Source organism: Oncorhynchus mykiss, chromosome 22 (genome assembly GCF_057628025.1).
Source record: "Oncorhynchus mykiss isolate SJ-2025 chromosome 22, ASM5762802v1, whole genome shotgun sequence".
In the NCBI taxonomy this organism is placed as follows: Eukaryota; Metazoa; Chordata; class Actinopteri; order Salmoniformes; family Salmonidae; genus Oncorhynchus; species Oncorhynchus mykiss.
Window position 1 is genome coordinate 7,147,523 of NC_143043.1, and position 22,413 is coordinate 7,169,935.

Sequence of the window (22,413 nt, forward strand, 5' to 3'; positions counted from 1 at the left end):
GGCAGTATGCGAATTTGAGTGGGTCTAGGGTATCCGGCATGATGCTGGTGATGTGACCCATGACCAGCCTTTCAAAGCTTGTCATTGCTACCGATGTGAGTGCTACAGGGCAGTTATCATTTAGGCGGGTTACCTACCTTTAGGGGCGGCAGGTGGCAGTGGTTAGAGTATTGGGCCAGTAACCGAAAGGTTACTGAATTGAATACCCCAGCTGACAAGGTAAAAATCTGTTGTTCTGCCCATGAACAAGGCAGTTAACCCTCTGTTCCCCGGTAGGCCGTCATTGTAAATAAGAATTTGTTCTTAACTGACTTGCCGAGTTAAATAATGGTTCAATAAAAAAAACATTTAAAAACCTTCGCTTCCTTGGTCACAGGGACTGTGGTGGTCTGCTTGAAACATGTAGGTATTACAGACTCGGTCAGGGATAGGTTGGAAATGTCAGTGAAAACACTTGCCAGTTGGTCCACGCATGCTTTTTAAATAATATTTGTTTTACCTTTATTTACCTTCTTATGGCTGGGGGGCAGTATTGAGTAGCTTAGATGAATAAGGTGCCCAGTTTAAACTACCAGCTACTCAGGCCCAGAAGTTACGATATGCATATTATTAGTGGATTTGGATAGAAAACCCTTGGGTCATCCAAAACGTTACATATTGCAGCTTTATTTAAATGTAATCCAAGGGATTTTGATACATTTTCCAGATTTTCTTTGACAGAGGGGAGCCCACATTCACAAAAAAAAGTTATTAAATTCACATGAGAACATCAGGATCACTATGGGTATACTTTGTTCCATCACAACTGTTACTATTTGTGGGCTAGCTAGTTAGCTAGCTAGCAGATGGGGGCAGTTGACTCGTGGAGAAATACATGTATGGATAAAATACATTATGGCCATAAAAGTATTTTCTTGCAAGTTGTGACCTTTTTATTTTGTTAAAGGGATAGTTCACCCAATTTACAAAATTACATACAGTGTATTCACACTAGAGGTCGACCGATTATGATTTTTCAACGCCGATACCGATTATTGGAGGACCAAAAAAAAGTTGATACCGATTAATCGGACGATTTATTTTATTTATTTGTAATAATGACAATTACAACAATACTGAATGAACACTTATTTTATCTTAATATAATACATCAATAAAATCAATTTAGCCTCAAATAAATAATGAAACATGTTCAATTTGGTTTAAATAATGCAAAAACAAAGTGTTGGAGAAGTAAGTAAAGTGCAATATGTGCCATGTCAGAAAGTTAACGTTTAAGTTCCTTGCTCAGAACATGAGAACATATGAAAGCTGGTGGTTCCTTTTAACATGAGTCTTCAATATTCAGAGGTAAGATGTTTTTGGTTGTAGTTATTATAGGAATTATAAGACTATTTCCCTCTATACCATTTGTATTTCATTAACCTTTGACAATTGGATGTTCTTATAGGCACTTTAGTATTGCCAGTGTAACAGTATAGATTCCGTCCCTCTCCTCGCTCCTCCCTGGGCTCGAACCAGCAACACAACGACAACAGCCACCATCGAAGCAGTGTCACCCATGCAGAGCAAGGGGAACAACTACTAGAAGGCTCAGAGCGAGTGACGGTTGAAACGCTATTAGCGTGAGCTAACTAGCTAGCCATTTCACTTCGGTTACACCAGCCTCATCTCGGGAGGTGTCATAAACAGCGCAATGCTTGACGCACAACGAAGAGCTGCTGGCAAAACGCAAAGAAAGTGCTGTTTGAATGAATGTTTACGCGCCTGCTTCTGCCTACCACCGCTCAGTCAGATACTTAGATAATTGTATGCTCAGTCAGATTATATGCGACGCAGGACACGCTAGATAATATCTAGTAATATCATCAACCATGTGTAGTTAACTAGTGATTATGATTGATTGCTTTTTAGAAGATACGTTTAATGCTAGCTAGCAGCTTACCTTGGTTTACTGCATTTGTGTAACAGGCAGTCTCCTTGTGGAGTGCAATGAGAGAGAGGCAGGTTGTTATTGCGTTGGACTAGTTAATTGTTAGGTTGCAAGATTGGATCCCCTGAGCTGACAAGGTGAAAATCTGTCGTTCTGCCCCTGAACAAGGCAGTTAACCCACCGTTCCCAGGCCGTCATTGAAAATAAGAATGTGTTCTTAACTGACTTGCCTAGCTAAATAAAGGTATAACAAATCAAATAAAAAAATCTGCAAATCTGCGCCCAAAAATACGGCCATTCCGATTAATCGGTCGACCTCTATCTGTAAGGAAATTCAGTTGAGCAGTGAATGTCAAGCAGTGAATTTCAAACACAGATTCAACCACAAAGACCCTGGAGGTTTTCCAATGCCTCACAAAGAAGGGCACCTATTGGTATATGGGTAAAAATACTTTGAATATCCCTTTGACCATGGTGAAGTAATTAATTACACTATGGATGGTGTATCAATAACCCAGGCACTACAAAAATACAGGTGTCCTTCCTAACTCAGTTGTCGGAGCAGAAGGAAACCACTTAGGGATATCACAATGAGGCCAATCGTGACTTTAAAACAGTTACAGAGTTTAATGGATGTGACAGGAGAAAATTGAGGATGGATCAACAACACTGTGGTTACTCCACAATACTAACCCAAATGACAGCGTGAAAAGAAGGAAGCCTGTATAGAATACAAATATTCCAAAGCATGCATCCTGTTTGGAATAAGGTACTAAAGTAAAACTGCAAAGAAATTTGAATGCAAAGCATTGTGTTTAGGGCAAAACCAACACAACACGTCACTGAGTACCACTCTTCAAACATGGTGGTGGCTGGATCATGTTAAGGGTATGCTTGTCATAGAAAAGGTCTATGGATTTTTTTATCCCCAATTTCCATCTTGTCTCCCAAACGGGCTTGGAAGGCAAAAATCGAGTCATACGTCCTCCGAAACATGACCCACCAAACCGATCTTCTTAACACCCGCCCACTTAACCCGTACGCCAGCCGCACCAATGTGACCTAGGTCATTCAACTGATGACCTAGGTCAGCCTGCAGGCGCTCGGCCAGCCACAAGAAGTCGCTAGAGCGAGATGAGCCAAGTAAAGCCCCCCCTTCCCTAACCCTTCCCTAACCCGGACGATTCTGGGCCAATTGTGCGCCGCCCTATACGACTCCCGATCACGGCCAGTTGCGACACAGCCTGGGATCAAACCCGGGTCTGTAGTGACACCTCTAGCAGTGCGATGCAGTGCCTTAAAACGCTGTGTCAATCAAGAGGCCCTAGTGAGTGTATTTTTTTAATAAACGGAATAGAGCTAGGAATAGGTAAAATAAGTATTAAACGATATCACAACATGCTTCAGTCATATCATATATGTATCAATATTGGTGTCCAACACTAATCATAATCACACCTCATTCCTCTATATTTTTTAAATAGTATTTTCCTCCATGATTCTGTTTGTGGTGAAAGGTTCCTCTGTCTGCTGCGCCAGCACTATCATGTGACCTAGCGTTGGCACAACTCAGAACCATCACATCACTCTCCAGTGGAGCAGATTATAGCCAGTCTGTCTGGACTCCGTGCAATTTAGCATGTGCACATTTTCCCAGACCTAGGCATCACAATACATGTATTGAGATAAGCTGAAAATGAGGCAACTTGCACTCATGCCCACAGACAGACAGACAAGTCATTGTGTGAGGGGAAACAAGCATACTTTGTCACACCAATAATAATGGTTTCCACACTGGGCCTTGCAGCAGAATGTAACAGGTGTATAAGCTAAATGTGCTCACTATTCACTATTTGCAAAAAGTATGAGTTTGCAAAACTTGAGGTGAACATATATTTGCACTTATGGGAAATTAGTCATTATAAACTATACTCAATCTCTCAAAATACAATTTGGCTCAATGCCGCATAAACCACGTTAATCAGTGAATTAATATTTATTGGGAAGAATGCACAGCTATAAAAAAAAACTTTAAAAAAACTATGGTGAAATGATCAAAGTTGCACTTGCAAAAGGAATACTGAGACGACTCAAAACAGGGACCATATCACGCCATCCCTGATTTTACATTTGGGAATGTAGAAGGGAAAAGGTATTAACCTATTTTACTCCAGGGCTATTACTATAGGCCTATACTTCTACAAAGCGGTAATGTAGCCTATTATTAGCACAGTAACGCTGTAAAATATTACACTTACCTTGACCTGCGCGCTAACTTCGTTCGTAGCCTTCCCTGTGGCACATTCCCTTGAGAGAACTTGACAGACCGACTGCATAGGGCGCAAATCCAGAAATGTTAATCACATGTCTTGTTAACAAGAGAGAAGGAAGTCTCCGCCTCCCTGCACTAACTTCAAAAGGTCAGGCTCAATAATACTCACTAAATCCTTACGTGAATTTGTATGATGTTGATTGCTATTTGGATTTGTCTCTATTGTCGACATAAGAGGTAGGCCCTATTAAGCCTTAATAAGCCTTAAATAAATATAAATAATATGAAAAACTTCCTAAAAGGTTATTCATATTGATTCAGTTTAGACAATATGGCCAAAAATATAAAAATATATTTGGGCCATGAGTATATATTTTTTTAACTTGTATTTATCCTTTATGTAACCAAGGAAGTCACAATTGAGATTGACATCTCTTTTTCAAGTCTGAGTGTGAGTGAGTGTGTGGTATTAGTGATTGTGCTTCAATACAATGTGTCAAAGTGTTTTGAATGTTTCCCTCATTGGCATTTCAGGACATGACATATAACATATGGAGGCAAGGTATTAGGGAAAGCAGGAGGACTTCCTGTTACTTTCTCTCAAATTAACTTAAAGAAAAACACTCAGTACAAAGCTGAAAGGCAAAACAATGGCTCTCGCAACAGATCCTCAGTTTCCAGGTTATAATGACAGGTCTCGTGGAAATCTAGAACACTTGAACTTCAACATCTCACCACTAGTATTTACGTGACTGCCTACTGTGGGGTGTTTCAAGGTGTAACTGGAAGACACTTCATCATTAAGGCTAACATGCTGACCACACCGCTCAAGTCACGTGCGCTGCAAAATAAATGTACACATAGATGTTATTCAATCATTGCACCCACACTGCTCGCGCGCGTCTGCATAGCCAGGAGCTAAAATAGAAATTGGTTCTATTTCTGATCCTCAACGCGGTGCAGGTCCTGCTTCTCCCATCTCCTCACTGGTTTTTAGGAGCATACACCCACGTGGGTGATTGAAATATGAACTTAGGTCCACACTCCGGTCGGTTGTAGTAATGCTGTAAAGTTGTTTGCCAACCGCCATATGAAGTTCAAAGAAGAAAAAGAAGCCTGAAGGAGGAGAGATGATGAAAAACTATTTTGGTTTACCGTTTTATCTGTGGATTAGTTGTCAGAGTAAAGGACCTTGTGCATTTCAGGTAAAATAACAACCCAATGTTTATATACCAGGACAAATTAGCTAGCAACAGCAAGCTAGTTACCTAAATTGCCATAAATGTTTAATGCTTTTTGACCTGTCCCCAAATTAATAATTAGTTCAGAGTTTGTTTTGATATTTCAACCTATGTGTCATGATCACTTCTAGTGTTGGTATAAAAAGTGTTAATATGCTCCAACAGATTTGCTTGGAGGTGTTGTCAATGGAGAGTTTGTCCTGCAGCATGCTCAATGGATCTCTGACATAATGTCCAAACACAAGCTTATTCGGACTGAAACCGAGAGATTCCTGAACGACCTCCAGTGCTGCAAATGGCACTCAAGGCACCCCTTCATTCCAGTCTTTTTCTAACTCAAAGCAGTAAGCTTTCAACATCGACTTCAACGTCTGATGAAATCTCTCAAGAGAGTCTGGGTGGAAGCTACTAAAGGGGCAATGGGTAACTCCCAACTGCTGTAACACTTGCTTGAAGACCTTTTGAATCATGGTCTGACTGCACTGCGGAAGGCCGGACATTGAAAATGATTTCACAAGGGCCTTAACAATACAGGGAGCAATGGCTTTGGGGAAATGCTTACCACTCTTGAAATTTGGGCAAAGGACCAACTTAGTCCACCAGAGCCCTGCTGAAAGTTTCGTCAAAAGCCGTTATAGGCTGCAAAGGTGCAACCGGCACATTTTGTTTTTGTTAACCTGTCAGCTGACAAACTCGACAGGATTTAGGGTAAACCCCAACATATTTTTTCATACCTGGACAGAATTATTTACTCAAGATACGGTCATATGTATTGTTGACCCCAAGATGGCATGCCATACTACCATTGTGAGCCAACATCAGTATCTCTTGTCAGAGTGTAACTGTAACAACAACTTAAGAAACACTGGGCCAATCATCTTGACCAGAAGTGGCGTAGGAATTTCGTCATCAGAAACCCATCTATGTCAAAGCAACCCACACAAACTTAATCAAACGCCTCTTCTGGACATATCTCCACAATCAGCTGCTTCCGAGACAAAGTTTTTTTGTTGTTGTTATTTTTAGTTTAACTTTTAATTAAGGACCATTTAGGGACTCTGTCTTCTTTCAGAGGTCCCCCGAACTCACTCACCTTTGGGGTTTTCAAAGGAAAGGTCAACTCGAGGTTTACCAAAGTCAGGACCACACATACAGTTGAAGTCGGAAGTTTACATACACTTAATTGTACACATACACATTTTTCAACCACTCTACAAATTTCTTGTTAAAAAAAACATTGTTTTGGCAAGTCGGTTAGGTCATCTACTTTGTGCATTAAAAGTAATTTTCCCAACAATTGTTTACAGACAGATTATTTCACTTATAATTCACTGTATCACAATTCCAGTGGGTCAGAAGTTTACATACACTAAGTTGACTGTGCCTGCCTCCCGGGTGGCGCAGTGGTTAAGGGCGCTGTACTGCAGCGCCAGCTATGCCACCAGAGACTGGGTTCGCGCCCAGGCTCTTTCGTAACCGGCTGCAACCGGGAGATCCGTGGGGCGACGCACAATTGGCCTAGCGTCGCCCGGGTTAGGGAGGGGTTGGCTGGTAGGGATATCCTTGTCTCATCGCGCACCAGCAACTCCTGTGGCGGGCCGGGCACGCTAACAAAGATTGCCAGGTGCACGGTGTTTCCTCCAACACATTGGTGCGGCTGGCTTCCAGGTTGGATGCGCGCTGTGTTAAGAAGCAGTGCGGCTTGGTTGGGTTGTGTATCGGAGGACGCATGACTTTCAACCTTCGTCTCTCCCGAGCCCGTACGGGAGTTGTAGCGATGAGGCAAGATAGTAGCTACTAAAACAATTGGATACCATAAAATTGGGGAGAAAACAGGGTAAAATTATAATAAAGTTGACTGTGCCTTTTAAACAGTTCGGAAAATTCCATAAAATTATGTCATGGCTTTGGCAGATTAGATGGATTCAGTTAAATTATCACAGCTCAGTATAAGACCCAGATGCAGACAAAGGAGCTGGATAATTTGAATGTTTATTATAACACAGGGCAGGCAAAGGGCAGGTTGAAGGCAGGCTGAGGTTCGTAATCCAGGAGAATCACGCAGGTACTTCACGGCAGGCAGGCTCAGGACAGGCAGAAGGGTCAGAACCAGGAAGACTAAAAACAAAAACTTAAGGAACAGGAAAAAACACGCTTGTACGACCTAACAAAGACAAGATGAACTGGCAACAGTATACACTACCATTCAAAAGTTTGGGGTCACTTAGAAATGTCCTTGTTTTTTAAAGAAAAGCACATTTTTGGTTCTTTAAAATAACATCAAATTGATCCGAAATACAGTGTAGACATTGTTAATGTTGTAAATTACTATTGTAAGAATAGACTGACGATTTTCAGAAGAAAGGTCTTTGTTTCTGGCTATTTTGAGCCTGTAATCAAACCCACAAATGCTGATGCTCCAGATACTCAACTTGTCTAAAGAAGGCCCGTTTTATTGCTTCTTTAATCAGAACAACAGTTTTCAGCTGTGCTAACAAAATTGCTAAATAGTTTTCTAATGATCAATTAGCCTTTTTAAAATGATTAACTTGGATTAGCTAACACAACGTGCCATTGGAACACAGGAGGGATGGTTGCTGATAATGGGCCTCTGTACGCCCATGTAAATATATCATTAAAAATCTTCCGTTTCAGGCTACAATAGTAATTTACAACCTTAACAATGTCTACACTGTATTTCTGATAAATTTTATGTTATTACAATGGACCAAAAAAATTGCTTTTCTTTCAAAAACAAGGACATTTCCCATTGACCCCAAACTTTTGAACGGTAGTGTAAATACACTGGGGATAATGGGGAAAATGGGAGATACCTGGTGGGGGTGTGTAGACAAGCACAGGTCTACAGATCATGGTGTGACTTCAACAAATTAATAATATAATTTATATTATACATTTCTTGGTAGTCCAACAAATATTTCTATCAGGTTGTAAATCACACCTGGCCTGTTTGCTCCCGCCACCCATTTGGGATGCACTGTTTCAGTTTCAATGCCTCAATATTTTGGACAAAAACACATGAATGTAACAGGGAATGTTAAAACAATCAAACTGCAAGAGCAATGATCACTAGTCAGTCATAACGGTGTTAATAGGCTAGTTTATCTGTTCAGGTGGGCCTTCATGCTTTTGCAAACAAAGCAATGGAGGAGTGCTCAACAAAAATCACAAGAATGGCTTACGAAGAAAAGGCTAGCTTATCTACGGTTGAACTCGGAAGTTTACATACACTTAGGTTGAAGTCATTAAAACTTGTTTTTCAACCACTCCACAAATTTCTTGTTAACAAACTACAGTTTTGGCAAGTCGGTTCGGACATCTATTTTGTGCATGACACAAGTAATTTTACCAACAATTGTTTACAGATTATTTCACTGTATCACAATTCCAGTGGGTCAGAAGTTTACATACACTAAGTTGACTGTGCCTTTAAACAGCTTGGAAAATTCCAGGAAATTATGTCATGACTTTAGAAGCTTCTGATAGGCTGATTGACATCATTTGAGTCAATTGGAGGTGTACCTGTGGATGTATTTCAAGGCCTACGTTCAAACTCAGTGCCTCTTTGCTTGACATCATGGGAAAATCAAAAGAAATCAGCCAAGACCTCAGAATTTGTTTTTAGACCTCCACAAGTCTGGTTCATCCTTAGGAGCAATTTCCAAACGCCTGAAGGTCCCGTGTTCTTCTGTACAAACAATAGTACGCACGTATAAACACATGGGACCACACAGCCATCATGCTGCTCAGGAAGGAGACGCATTCTGTCTCCTAGAGATGAACGTACTTTGGTGTGAAAAGTGCAAATCAATCCCAGAACAACAGCAAAGGACCTTGTGAAGACGCTGGAGGAAACAGGTACAAAAGTATCTATATCCACAGGTAAACAAGCCCTATATCGACATAACCTGAAAGGCAACTCCGCAAGGAATTAACAAGCCACTGCTCCAAAACCGCCATAAAAAAGCCAGACTTGCAACTGCACATGAGGACAAATATCATACTTTAAGGAGAAATGTCCTCTGGTCTGATGAAACAAAAATAGAACTGTTAGGCCATGATGACCATCGTTATGTTTGTAGGAAAAAGTGGGAGGCTTGCAAGCCGAATAACACCATCCCAACCGTGAAGCATGGGGGTGGCGGCTTCATGTTGTGGGGGTGCTTTTCTGCAGGAGGGACTGATGCAATTCACAAAATAGATGGCATCACAAGGAAGTAAAATTAAGTAAAATGATGTGGATATATTGAAGCAACATCTCAAGACATCAGTCAGGAAGTTAAAGCTTGGTCTTCCAAATGGACAATGACCCCAAGCATACTTCCAAAGTTGAGGTAAAATGGCTTAAGGACAACAAAGGCAAGGTATTGGAGTGGCCATCACCTCAATCCCATAGCCCTAACCTCAGTCCAGTAGAAAATGTGTGGGCAGAACTGAAAAAGCGTGCAAGGAGGCCTACAAACCTGACTAAGTTACACCAGCTCTATCAGGAGGAATGGGCCAGAATTCACCCAACTTATTGTGGGAAGCTTGTGGAAGGCTACCCGGAACGTTTGACCCAAGTTAAACAATTTAAAGGCAATGCTACCAAATACTAATTGAGTGTATGGAAACTTCTGACCCACTGGGAATGTGATGAAAGAAATAAAAGCTGAAATAAATCATTCTCTCTACTATTATTCTGACATTTCACATTTCGCAAATAGACTCATTCTTAAGGACAATGTCAAATGTGCTATAGCAAAGCACCTGAGTGAGCTGAGTGAGTATCTATGTGAGAGTGGATTCTTGGCCCTCACTAGCATGAAATCTAAATACAGGCACAGACTGTGTGTGGAAAATGATTTGAGACAGACTCTCTCCAATACAACCCAACATTGCAGAGTTATGTGCATCCTTTCAAGCAAAATAAAGAGCAGAATTGTTGATTATTATTTGTGCCTTGGTCCTATAAGAGCGCTTTGTCACTACCCACAACCCGGGTTGTGACAAAACTCATTATGTTTAATAAATGTTTAGTATAGGGTGTGTATTGCAGGCTTACAATGATGACAAAAAACAACATTTGAGAGTGTGCTGACCCTGGTGCTAGAGGGGGTACGCAGCTGGAGGTTGAATGTTTGAAGGGGTACGGGACTATAAAAAGTTTGGGAACCACTGCTCTAGGGAATATCTCTGATAACCCATCAGGTTGCTCTACTCTGGGCACCTTATAAACGACAAGATTTAGCACATCCTTCCGAACAGCAATCATTGACAAATTAACTAATCCCCCTTCAAAGGTAGGCTAGGCCTCACTCCAAAGACCACAGGACCAGAAACAAGATCAGACTCGAGTTCCACATTACACAAAGGAACATCCATGCAGTCCATCTCCACACCTTGAACTAACACACTGTAATCAGTTGCTGAAGTGTTAGACAAAGGCAAAACACCCTCCAAAAGTAAGAACTGGGCTGCCCAGTGTCCCGCAGTATCTTCACAGGCTGCTTAACAGCATCACCACTCCGCAGAGACACGGACCCATCTGAAACAATGGGTTCATATAAATCTGATCCAAAATCTTGTTTAGTAGATAAACCAGACCCAAACAGACACTTTCTACCGCAGATATTGAAGCCCGACATAGGCGTATGCGGTATTTGAGACACAGCCCATGCAATAAAAACATATCTTTAGCTTAAAGTCGCGGATTTTGATGAGGATGTTTTATTATTATGTTAATTAGATTGACGCATGGGTGCATCAATAAACTCTTTAAGAATTTGAATGGGCTGGAGGGCTCAGTTTTTTTGTTTCAATTTAGGACAATCGCTTCCATCCAATTGCAGACAGATTTTCATGCGAATATTCACATCTGCCTAAACTTAAATGCGCATTTTCCCACCAGAGATGTGTATCCATCAAACTGTCTTGCATATAAAAGGCTGTTCATGATGACGTAGTGCACTTACTGAGCAAGATGGCACCGTCAGAGAGGGTTACCTTGCTTCTTTCTAGTCATTAGAAAACTATGCAGTATTCGTTTTTTTATGTATAATTGCTTACATTGTTAGCCAGAAAATCCCGTTAACGGCATGAAATGACAACAGCCAGTGAAAGTGCAGGGCGAAATCTCATAATTAAAATTCCTCAAACATACATGTATTTTATACCGTTTTAAAGGTAATCTTGTTGTTAATCCCACCACAGTGTTCGATTTCAAATAGGCTACTGCGAAAGCACCACAAACGATTATGTAAGGTCACCACCAAGCCACAGAAAAACACAGCCATTTTTCCAGCCAAAAAGAGGAGTCACAAAGCACAAATAGAGATAAAATGAATCAGTAACCTTTGATAATCTTCATCGGATGACACTCATATGACTTCATGTTACACAATACATGTATGTTTTGTTTGATAAAGTTCATAGTTATATCCAAAAATCTGAGTTTACATTGGCGCGTTACGTTCACTAGTTCCAAAAACATCCAGTGATTTTGCATAGCCACATCGAATCAACAGAAATACTCATCATAAATGTAGATGATAATACAAGTTATACACATGGAATTATAGATATACCTCTCATTAATGCAACTGCTGTGTCAGATTTTTTTTAAACTTTAAGGAAAAAGCAAACCATGCAATAATCTGAGACGGCGCTCAGAAAATAAATAAAATTTTCCGCCATGTTGGAGTCAACAAGAACCAGAAATCACATTATTCACTTACCTTTGATGAGCTTCATCAGAATGCACTCCCAGGAATCCTAGTTCCACAATAAATACTTGACTTGTTCGATAATGTCCACTATTTATGTCTAAGTAGCTACTTTTGTTAGGGCATTAAGTACACATATCCAAATGCTCGTGCAGGTCCAGCATAACTTCGGACAAAAACTTCAAAAGTTATATTACAGGTTGAAGAAACATTTCAAACTAAGTATAGAATCAATCTTTATGGTGTTTTTAACATAAATCTTCAATAAAGTTCCAACCGGCGAATTCCTTTGTGTCTAGAGAAGCCATGGAACGCAGGTTGATATCATATGAAATGCACGTGACCAGGACTCATTCAGCTCTTATTCAGCCCCACAACATAGTAGAAGCCTCATTTATTTCCCTGGCCACATCTGCAGTATGCCTAAGGCACGCAGATGAGCAGGGACCTTGGGCATCTTTCTTTCTTTCTTTTGGTGTTTTTCAGAGTCAGTAGAAAGAGTCTGCCTTTGTCACGGTAGTAATGACAAAATGGGGAATACGATGCCAAACCTTGCCTTTGAGGAAAAAGACTGACATCTCGTCGTGGGAAGTTACTTTTCTGGATAGTGTTTTGTATAGGGATAAGTACCTGGTGCTTTTTAGATAGATTAGAGTAGATTTATGAGTCAACATAAGCTCATCTGCAGGGACTGCAGCTTTCTCAAGAGTAAGATCCTTCTGCTCATAAATGAAGGTAGCAACCCTTCTGTGAAGGCCACTCTTGAACTGCTCAAGAGTATCTTTAAATCCACAAGGTCCTTGACTTCTTGAGATGGACACCATAGATCAAAAAGAGAAGCTTGTTTCCTTGCGTATTAAACATGACTGTGCGACTGTCTTTCGCAATTTACGGAACTGTTGCCTGTATGCCTCTGGGACCAACTCATAATCCCCAAGGACAGCAGCTTCAAGTGTTATATTCTGAACTCTGATCAAGAGATTAAGCGGCATACACTTTAAGTGTTTCCCAAAAGAACACATTGGAGGAGCAGTGACCAGATATTGTGTAGCCATTTTAGGGATGTGGCAATCCACTCAGAGTAAAATATCTTGGTCGGACCAAGGTCAAACTCTATTGAAGGTGCAGGATGGCCTGACTGGATTCTGAAAATTGTACAGATCTATCTCGTTGTAATGCTACCAGATCTCTCTTTTAATCGAATGGTTTACGCTCATGTTCTTTCGCCTTTGCTGCACGTTCTTCTTGTACTAGTCTGGCTGCACATACTTATTCCTTTTCTATGTGCTCTGACTCAAGTTCCCTTTTCCTGTACTCAATCTCTAATTTCAGTTGCTCTAATTTTGCCTTTAGTTTTAACTCCCTCAGTTGCACGTCTAATGGGGTTTAACCTACTACCCGAAGCGCCCTTTTCATCAGCTTCACTCTCCTGAAGGATTTCCTTCTCCACCAAAGCAGCATCAGGCAACTCTTTGAGCAGTCACACTGTCATAATGCTTTGCAATAATGATCGGATTCGTATTCGTACATTCATCTCGTATTTCCCAAGTAGGGTTTTCCACAAATGCTTCCAAACCAAAATCCTGTGTACTTATGCAATTTTCTAACTGATTTCACCAATCTTATAACCACAATGTTGGTTGTCAGTGGCAGAAGCCCTACAATGAAAGCATTATTTAAACAGTCATACCTGAGCACAGTAGAGCTTCAGAGTAGGTGATTATAGTGACTACCATACTAATTGGAAACAATATCCCAGACGAGCTCCAATTTTGTTAAGTTCCCACAAGACAAAATATGTCGTAGGATAGGAAGTAAAACTAATATGGAGCCACACAAACAGGGGAAAACTCAAACCTCAGGCTTCCTTTGGCTAACTATAGTGGTTGAGCTGGACATTGGCGAGAAGTATGCTAGGGAGTTGATGAAGGTTGATGAAATCCGAGCAAGGGTAGCATTCCAGAGGGACATCAGAGACTGTAACATTCTTTGCTTAACGGAAACATGGCTCACTCGAGAGACGCTATCGGAGTCGGTGCAGCCAGCTGGTTTCTCACGCATCGCGTCGACAGAAACAAACATCTTTCTGGTAAGAAGAGGGGCGGGGCGTATGCTTTATGGTTAACGAGACGTGGTGTGGTCACAACAACATACAGGAACTCAAGTCCTTCTGTTCACCCGATTTAGATTTTCTACCAAGGGAATTCTCTTCGATTATAATCACAGCCGTATATATTCCCCCCCAAGCAGACACATCGATGGCTCTGAACAAACTTTATTTGACTCTTTGTAAACTGGAAACCACATATCCTGAGGCTGCATTCATTGTAGCTGGGGATTTTAACAAGGCTAATCTGAAAACAAGACTCCCTAAATTGTATCAGCATATCGATTGCACAACCAGGGCTGGTAAATCCTTGGATCATTGCTATTCTAACTTCCGCAACGCATATAAGGCCCTCCCCCGTCCTCCTTTCGGAAAAGCTGACCACGACTCCATTTGTTGCTCCCTGCCTACAGACAGAAGCTAAAACAAGAAGCTCCTGCGCTGAGGTCTGTTCAACGCTGGTCCATCATGTGGACTGGGATATGTTTCGTATTGCGTCAAACAACAACAATGACGTATTCGGTGAGCGAGTTGTCGTTCCCATAGCGACGATTAAAACATTCCCAAACCAGAAACCGTGGATTGATGGCAGCATTCGCATGAAACTGAAAGTGCGAACCACTGCTTTTAATCAGGGCAAGGTGACAGGAAACATGACCGAATACAATCAGTGTAGCTATTCCCTCCGCAAGGCAATCAAACAAGCTAAGCGTCAGTATAGAGACAAAGTAGAATCGCAATTCAACGCCTCAGACACAAGAGGTATGTGGCAGGGTATACAGTCAATCACGGATTACAAAAAGAAAACCAGCCCAGTCACGGACCAGGATGTCTTGCTCCCAGGCAGACTAAATAACTTTTTTGCCCTCTGAGGACAATACAGTGTCACTGACACGGCCCGCAACCAAAACATGCGGACTCTCCTTCACTGCAGCCGAGGTGAGTAAAACATTTAAACGTGTTAACCCTCGCAAGGCTGCAGGCCCAGACGGCATCCCCTGCCGCGCCCTCAGAGCATGCGCAGACCAGCTGGCTGGTGTGTTTACGGACATATTCAATCATTCCTTATCCCAGTCTGCTGTTCCCACATGCTTCAAGTGGGCCACCATTGTTCCTGTTCTCAAGAAAGCTAAGGTAACTGAGTTAAACGACTACCGCCCCATAGCACTCACTTCCGTCTTCATGAAGTGCTTTGAGAGACTAGTCAAGGACCATATCACCTCCACCCTACCTGACACCCTAGACCCACTCCAATTTGCTTACCGCCCAAATACGTCCACAGACGATGCAATCTCAACCACACTGCACACTGCCCTAACCCATCTGGACAAGAGGAATACCTATGTGAGAATGCTGTTCATCGACTACAGCTCAGCATTTAACACCATAGTATCCTCCAAACTCGTCATCAAGCTCGAGACCCTGGGTCTCGACCCCGCCCTGTGCAATTGGATACTGGACTTCCTGATGGGCCGCCCCCAGGTGGTGAGAGTAGGTAACAACATCTCCACCCCACTGATCCTCAACACTGGGGCCCCACAAGGGTGCGTTCTGAGTCCTGTACTCCCTGTCCACCCACGACTGCGTGGCCACGCACGCCTCCAACTCAATCATCAAGTTTGCGGACGACACTACAGTGGTAGGCTTGATTACCAACAACGACGAGACGGCCTACAGGGAGGAGGTGAGGGCCCTCGGAGTGTGTTGTCAGGAAAATAACCTCACACTCAACGTCAACAAAACTAAGGAGATGATTGTGGACTTCAGGAAATAGCAGAGGGAACACCCCCCTATCCACATCGATGGGACAGTAGTGGAGAGGGTAGTAAGTTTTAAGTTCCTCGGCGTACACATCACAGACAAACTGAATTGGTCCACCCACACAGACAGCATCGTGAAGAAGGCGCAGCAGCGCATCTTCAACCTCAGGAGGCTGAAGAAATTTGGCTTGTCACCAAAAGCACACAAACTTCTACAGATGCACAATCGAGAGCATCCTGTCGGGCTGTATCACCGCCTGGTTCGGCAACTGCTCCGCCCACAACCGTAAGGCTCTCCAGAGGGTAGTGAGATCTGCACAACGCATCACCGGGGGCAAACTACCTGCCCTCCAGGACACCTACACCACCCGATGTCACAGGAAGGCCATAAAGATCATCAAGGACAACAACCACCCGAGCCACTGCCTGTTCACCCCGCTATCATCCAGAAGGCGAGGTCAGTACAGGTGCATCAAAGCTGGGACCGAGAGACTGAAAAACAGCTTCTATCTCAAGGCCATCAACCTGTTAAACAGCCAACACTAACATTGAGTGGCTGCTGCCAACACACTGACTTTAATAATGGGAATTGATGGGAATGGATGTAAAATATATCACTAGCCACTTTAAACAATGCTACTTAATATAATGTTTACATACCCTACATTATTCATCTCATATGTATATACTGTACTCAATACCATATACTGCATCTTGCCTATGCCGCTCTGTACCATCACTCATTCATATATCTTTATGTACATATATTCTTTATCCCTTTACACTTGTGTGTATAAGGTAGTAGTTTTGGAATTGTTAGTTAGATTACTCGTTGGTTATTACTGCATTGTCGGAACTTGAAGCACAAGCATTTCGCGACACTCGCATTAACATCTGCTAACCATGTGTATGTGACAAATACATTTGATTTGATTTGATCAGTGCCCCACACCCAATCAACATTGACATGGATAGAAAAACTGAAAACCGTAGCTCAAGGGCTGTGTTTACACAGGCAGCCCAATTCTGATTTGTTTTCCCACCAATTGGTCTTTTTACCAATCACATCAGATCTTTTCTCAGATCTTTTTCAGAGCTGATCTGATTGGTCAAAATATCACTTAGTGAAACAAATATCAGAATTGGGCTGCCTGTATTACGTAGCCAAAGTGTATCTCTCCCTTGTCCTTCTCAAAAGAAATCACAGGATTCCTAATTTCTAAGCAGCTCACTTTTTCCGGGGACCACTGAGACCACTTGACCGCTGGCTGACACTTAGCATGGGGCCCTTATAAGGATCAATGATCTGGGAGCAGTTAGAGAGTTAGCAATGGGAGACCCTGATGAGCTAAAACGAATGCACCTAGATTACCACGAGACGAGCTCCTGGGATGCATTCCTGACCTATGGCCATCACCTATCTAGGGCATCAGTCAGCTGACTCTGTTTTGAATAGAGTTCTAGTTGGATAACTCTAATACAGTTAACCATTGCTGGGATGAATGCACAATATTTTCAGTTCTTACTGTACAGTAAATGCATTTGCATTCTCAAGACAACTTTAATTGCTACAGGAAGTGAATTACAGGGCAAATTAAGAAACGAATGAAAAACAACTATAGAAATAGAAAACTGTGCAATTGGCATATCATTGTCATCCGCTATGTTTCCAATAACTTGTGTCCAGTGATTTTTTTTTGTGACATTTAGATAATTTGCATAGAAAATAGATTTGACAATTGCCTGCTACGGTGCCTTTCTATTTACAATCTTGTTGATAAATGAAGTGGTTTAAGTATTTCCAAAACCCATTTAGGCAAATTACGCATTAATACATTTGCGACAGCTGTATATATTTATCTTTTATTTAACTAGGCATGACAGTTAAGAACAAATTCTTATTTCAGAAAGACGACCTATCCTGGCCAAACCCTCCCCTAATAACACGGACAACGCTGGGCCAATTGTGTGCCGTACTACGGGACTCACGATCATGGCCCGATATCGAACCAGGGTCTGTAGTGACGCCTCTAGCACTGAGATGCAGTGCCCTAGACCGCTGTGCCACTCTGGAGTGGCGTTAACTTACCTGTTTCATGTCTCAGATACACAAAAAAGGTGCTATCTGCAACCTAACAGGGTTCTTCAGCTGTCCCCATAGGATAACCCTTTGAAGAACTATTTTTAGTTCCAGGTAGAACCTTTTTAGGGTTCAATGTAGAACCTTTTCCACAGAGGGTTCTACGTGGAACCCAAAATGATTCTATCTGGAGCCAAAAAGGGTTCTACCTGAACGGAAAATGGGTTATCCTATGGTAACAGCCGAAGAACCATTCTGGAACCCTTTTTTCTAAGAGTGTAGCCCACAAAGGCCAGCACAGATAGAATGCAAGAATTGACTGTATTCTAATAATTATCATGTGTCAACATATTGGATGGTGAAACTTGCATTGCCAGCCGGAAAAGCAAGGCAAAGCAATTAATCCATTCTTGAAGGTCAGGACAAGGATCCTGCAAAGAAACTTTGTTTTTATAGTTGAACACAAGATTTAGCAGTCTGTAGGCATTAAAAACTTCATATAGAGTGGAGTAAAAAAATTGAATGAAGCGCAATTTCACCAAAATGTGCTCTCTTGTCAGGACACTGTTGTTCAGAGGAGCTAACACAATCACTTCAAACTGAAACTGGAAAAACTAACTGCGCTTCGTTGTACCTTTATTCAATTGATATTTCTTTGTACATATCCATCAAAATTATGCTCATTCAGGATTTCGACTGGCTGAGAAAAGCTGCCTGCCTGTCTGTCTGTCTTATCCCAACTCCTGACGCGTTCATTACTATGCGACAGCTGGAGATTGAATTTGAATTTTGAAACAATTTAGCAAATCTCAGAGAGACAGACAGCAAGGTTTATACAAATGTCCACTGTTGAAAACTAAATGTTAGTCTAAAAGAAATGTTAGATAATGTCTAAATGCTTTTTATAGTGGAGATCAAGTTTATTAATTGCCTGGCTGGGCTGATGAGACAGTGGATTGCACAGTCAGATTGAACAGAGTAAATTTACATTTGAACCTCATAGATTTAGCTGGTGGTAACTTGTGGAATAGAAAGGGAAAGGGGGATACTTAGTCAGTTGTCCAACTGAAATGTGTCTTCCACATTTAACCCAAACCCTCTGAATCAGAGAGGTGTGGGGGGCTGCCTTAATCGACATCCACGGCGCCCTGGGAACAGTGCCTTGCTCAGGGGCAGAACGACAGATTTTTACCTTGTCAACTCGGGATTCGATCCAGCAACCTTCTGGTTACTGGCCCAACACTCTAGTTTTTGGTCAATAACAAAAGTTTATCTCAATACTTTGTTATATACCCTTTGTTGGCAATGACAGAGGTCGAACATTTTCTGTAAGTCTTCACAAGGTTTTCACACTGTTGCTGTCATTTTGGCCCATTCCTCCATGCAGATCTCCTCTAGAGCGGTGACGTTTTGGGGCTGTTGCTGGGAAACATGGACTTTCAACTCCCTCCAAAGATTTTCTATTGGGTTGAGATCTGGAGACTGGCTAGGCCACTCCAGGACCTTGAAATGCTTCTTACGAAGCCACTCCTTCGTTGCCCGGGCGGTGTGTTTGGGATCATTGCCTTGCTGAAAGACCCAGCCACGTTTCATCTTCAATGCCCTTGCTGATGGAAGGAGGTTTTCACTTAAAATCTCACGATACAAGGCCCCATTCATTATTTCCTTTACACGGATCAGTCGTCCTGGTCCCTTTGCAGAAAAACAGCCCCAAAGCATGATGTTTCCACCCCCATGCTTCACAGTAGGTATGGTGTTCTTTGGATTCAACTCAGCATTCTTTGTCTTCCAAACATGACGAGTTCAGTTTTTACCAAAAAGTTATATTTTGGTTTCCTCTGACCATATGACATTCTCCCAATCTTCTTCTGGATCATCCAAATGCTCTCTAGCAAACTTCAGACGGGCCTGGACATGTACTGGCTTAAGCAGTCTGGCACTGCAGAATTTGAGTCCCTGGCGGCGTAGTGTGTTACTGATGGTAGGCTTTGTTACTTTGGTCCCAGCTCTCTGCAGGTCATTCACTAGGTCCCTCCGTGTGGTTCTGGGATTTTTGCTCACCGTTCTTGTGATCATTTTGACCCCACAGGGTGAGATCTTGTGTGGAGCCCCAGATTGAGGGAGATCATCAGTGGTCTTGTATGTCTTCCATTTCCTAATAATTGCTCCCACAGTTGATTTCTTCAAACCAAGCTGCTTACCTATTGCAGATTCAGTCTTCCCAGCCTGGTGCAGGTCTACACTTTTGTTTCTGGTGTCCTTGACAGCTCTTTGGTCTTGGCCATAGTGGAGTTTGGAGTGTGACTGTTTGAGGTTGTGGACAGGTGTCTTTTATACTGATAACAAGTGCCAAACAGGTGCCATTAATACAGGTAACGAGTGGAGGACAGAGGAACCTCTTAAAGAAGACGTTACAGGTCTGTGAGAGCCAGTAATCTTGCTTGTTTGTAGGTGACCAAATACTTATTTTCCACCATAATTTGCAAATAAATTAATTAAAAATCCTAGAATGTGATTTTCTGGAGAAAAAAAAATCGCATTTTGTCTGTCATAGTTGAAGTGTACCTATGATGAAAATTACAGGTCTCTCTTATCTTTTTAAGTGGGAGAACTTTGCCCCACTGTATATAGAGTGCCTTTGGAAAGTAATCAGACCCCTTGACTTTTTCCACAGCCTTATTCTACAATGGATTAAATAAAAAGTGTTCCTCATCAAGCTACACACTATACCCCATAATGACAAAGCGAAAGCAGTTTTTAATTTTTTTTCACATTTATTACAAATAAAAACAGATACCTTATTTACATAAGTATTCAGACCCTTTGCAATGAGATTCGTAATTGAGATCAGGTGCATCCTGTTTCCATTGATCACCCTTGAGATGTTTCTACAACTTGATTGGAGTCCACCTGTGGTAAATTCAATTTTCACTTTGTCATTATGGGGTATTGTGTGTAGTTTGACATTTATTTTTATTTAAGCCATAACGTAACAAAATGTAGAAAAAGGGAAGGGGTCTTCATACTTTCCAAATGCACTGGGCAGAGTACTGGGTGGTTGACGCAGTGATTAATGTTCTGCTCTCTCCCCATGCAGTTTTCCACACAGACCTAGCCTCTCCCCCTGTCACTCAAGGAGTGCATTTGTTGTTCCTCGACCCTGAGACACTTGCGTTCAGTCTGCATGGTCAATGCAGCACATTCAACAAAATGTTGATGACAACGATGCTGTTTTCACATTGTGTCGCAATTTAAATCCACTAGCGTTCTATAATTACACTATTAGTTTGTGTTTCTTACATCTGCAAACTGCTAGTTTGTCTTTTCTTAGCAAGTTGGGCCTAAATTCTGTTAGCTGCTAATGCTAATCTCATGTTAACTGGTTAGCTAGCTAATAATAAATGTACTGAGCAAATGTAATTACCTATACAGTCCGATAAGACCAGTGATGGTGTAGACTTAAATCAGCATGTTGTTTGTGCCACAGTATCTTCTAAATCAAAGAGGAATATGCGAAGCATGAAGTAGCTAAGAGAACATACAATGGGTCCCCTAGGAAACACTTAACTACAATCTGGTTCCTACCATGTCACAATAACACAATTACATTTGGTTAAAATAAGGCACAGATTGATTGTGTCACGGCAGTCAAAAGAAGTGGACCAAAGTGCAGCGTGGTGAGAGTACATTTTACTTTATTTTAAAATGTCGCCAACAAAACAACAAATGAAAGAAACAACCGTGAAGCTAACAGGGCTAAGTGCCACAAACAAAGTTAACCACCCACACTGAAAGGAGGGAAAAAGGGCTACCTATTCCCAATCAGAGACAACGATAGACAACTGTCCCTGATTGAGAACCATACCCGGCCAAAACATAGAAATAAAGAAACATAGAAAATAAAAAATAGAATGCCCACCCACCACACACCCTGACCTAACTAGAGAAATAAAATTGCTCTCCCCCCCCAAAGGTGCGGACTCCTATAGGGGAGGGTCCGGGTGGGCATCTATCCGCGGTGGCGGCTCTGGTGCAAGACGTAGACCCCGCTCCACCTCTGGCTCACCCCGCTTTGGTGGTGCCTCTGGTGTGGGGACCCTCTCTGCGGGCCCCGGACTGGGGACCCTCGTTGCGGGCCCCGGACTGGGGACCCTCGTTGCGGGCCCCGGACTGGGGGCCGTTGCTGGAGGCCCTGGACTGGAGACCGTTGTTGAAGGCTTCGTGCCATGACTCCTCACTGGAGACTTCTTGCCATGGATCATCACTGGAGGCTTCGTGCCATGGATCATCACTGG

At 42.2% G+C, this 22,413-nt stretch overlaps 1 protein-coding gene across 4 annotated transcripts in view; it reads right to left on the reverse strand.

Moving 5' to 3' along the window:
- LOC110501274 (melanophilin) overlaps window positions 1–4,426 on the reverse strand; it is a 122,536-nt gene extending 118,110 nt beyond the window's left edge. For 3 of the 4 annotated variants that reach the window (XM_090215239.1, XM_021578697.3, XM_021578695.3), the window contains exon 1: window positions 4,192–4,295. The gene's annotated coding sequence lies outside the window, so the exon portion shown is untranslated. Of the gene's footprint in view, window positions 1–4,191 lie in introns of all 4 variants that reach the window. The other variant, XM_021578696.3, reaches the window with a different exon arrangement.
- Between the last annotated feature and the right edge of the window lie 17,987 nt (window positions 4,427–22,413).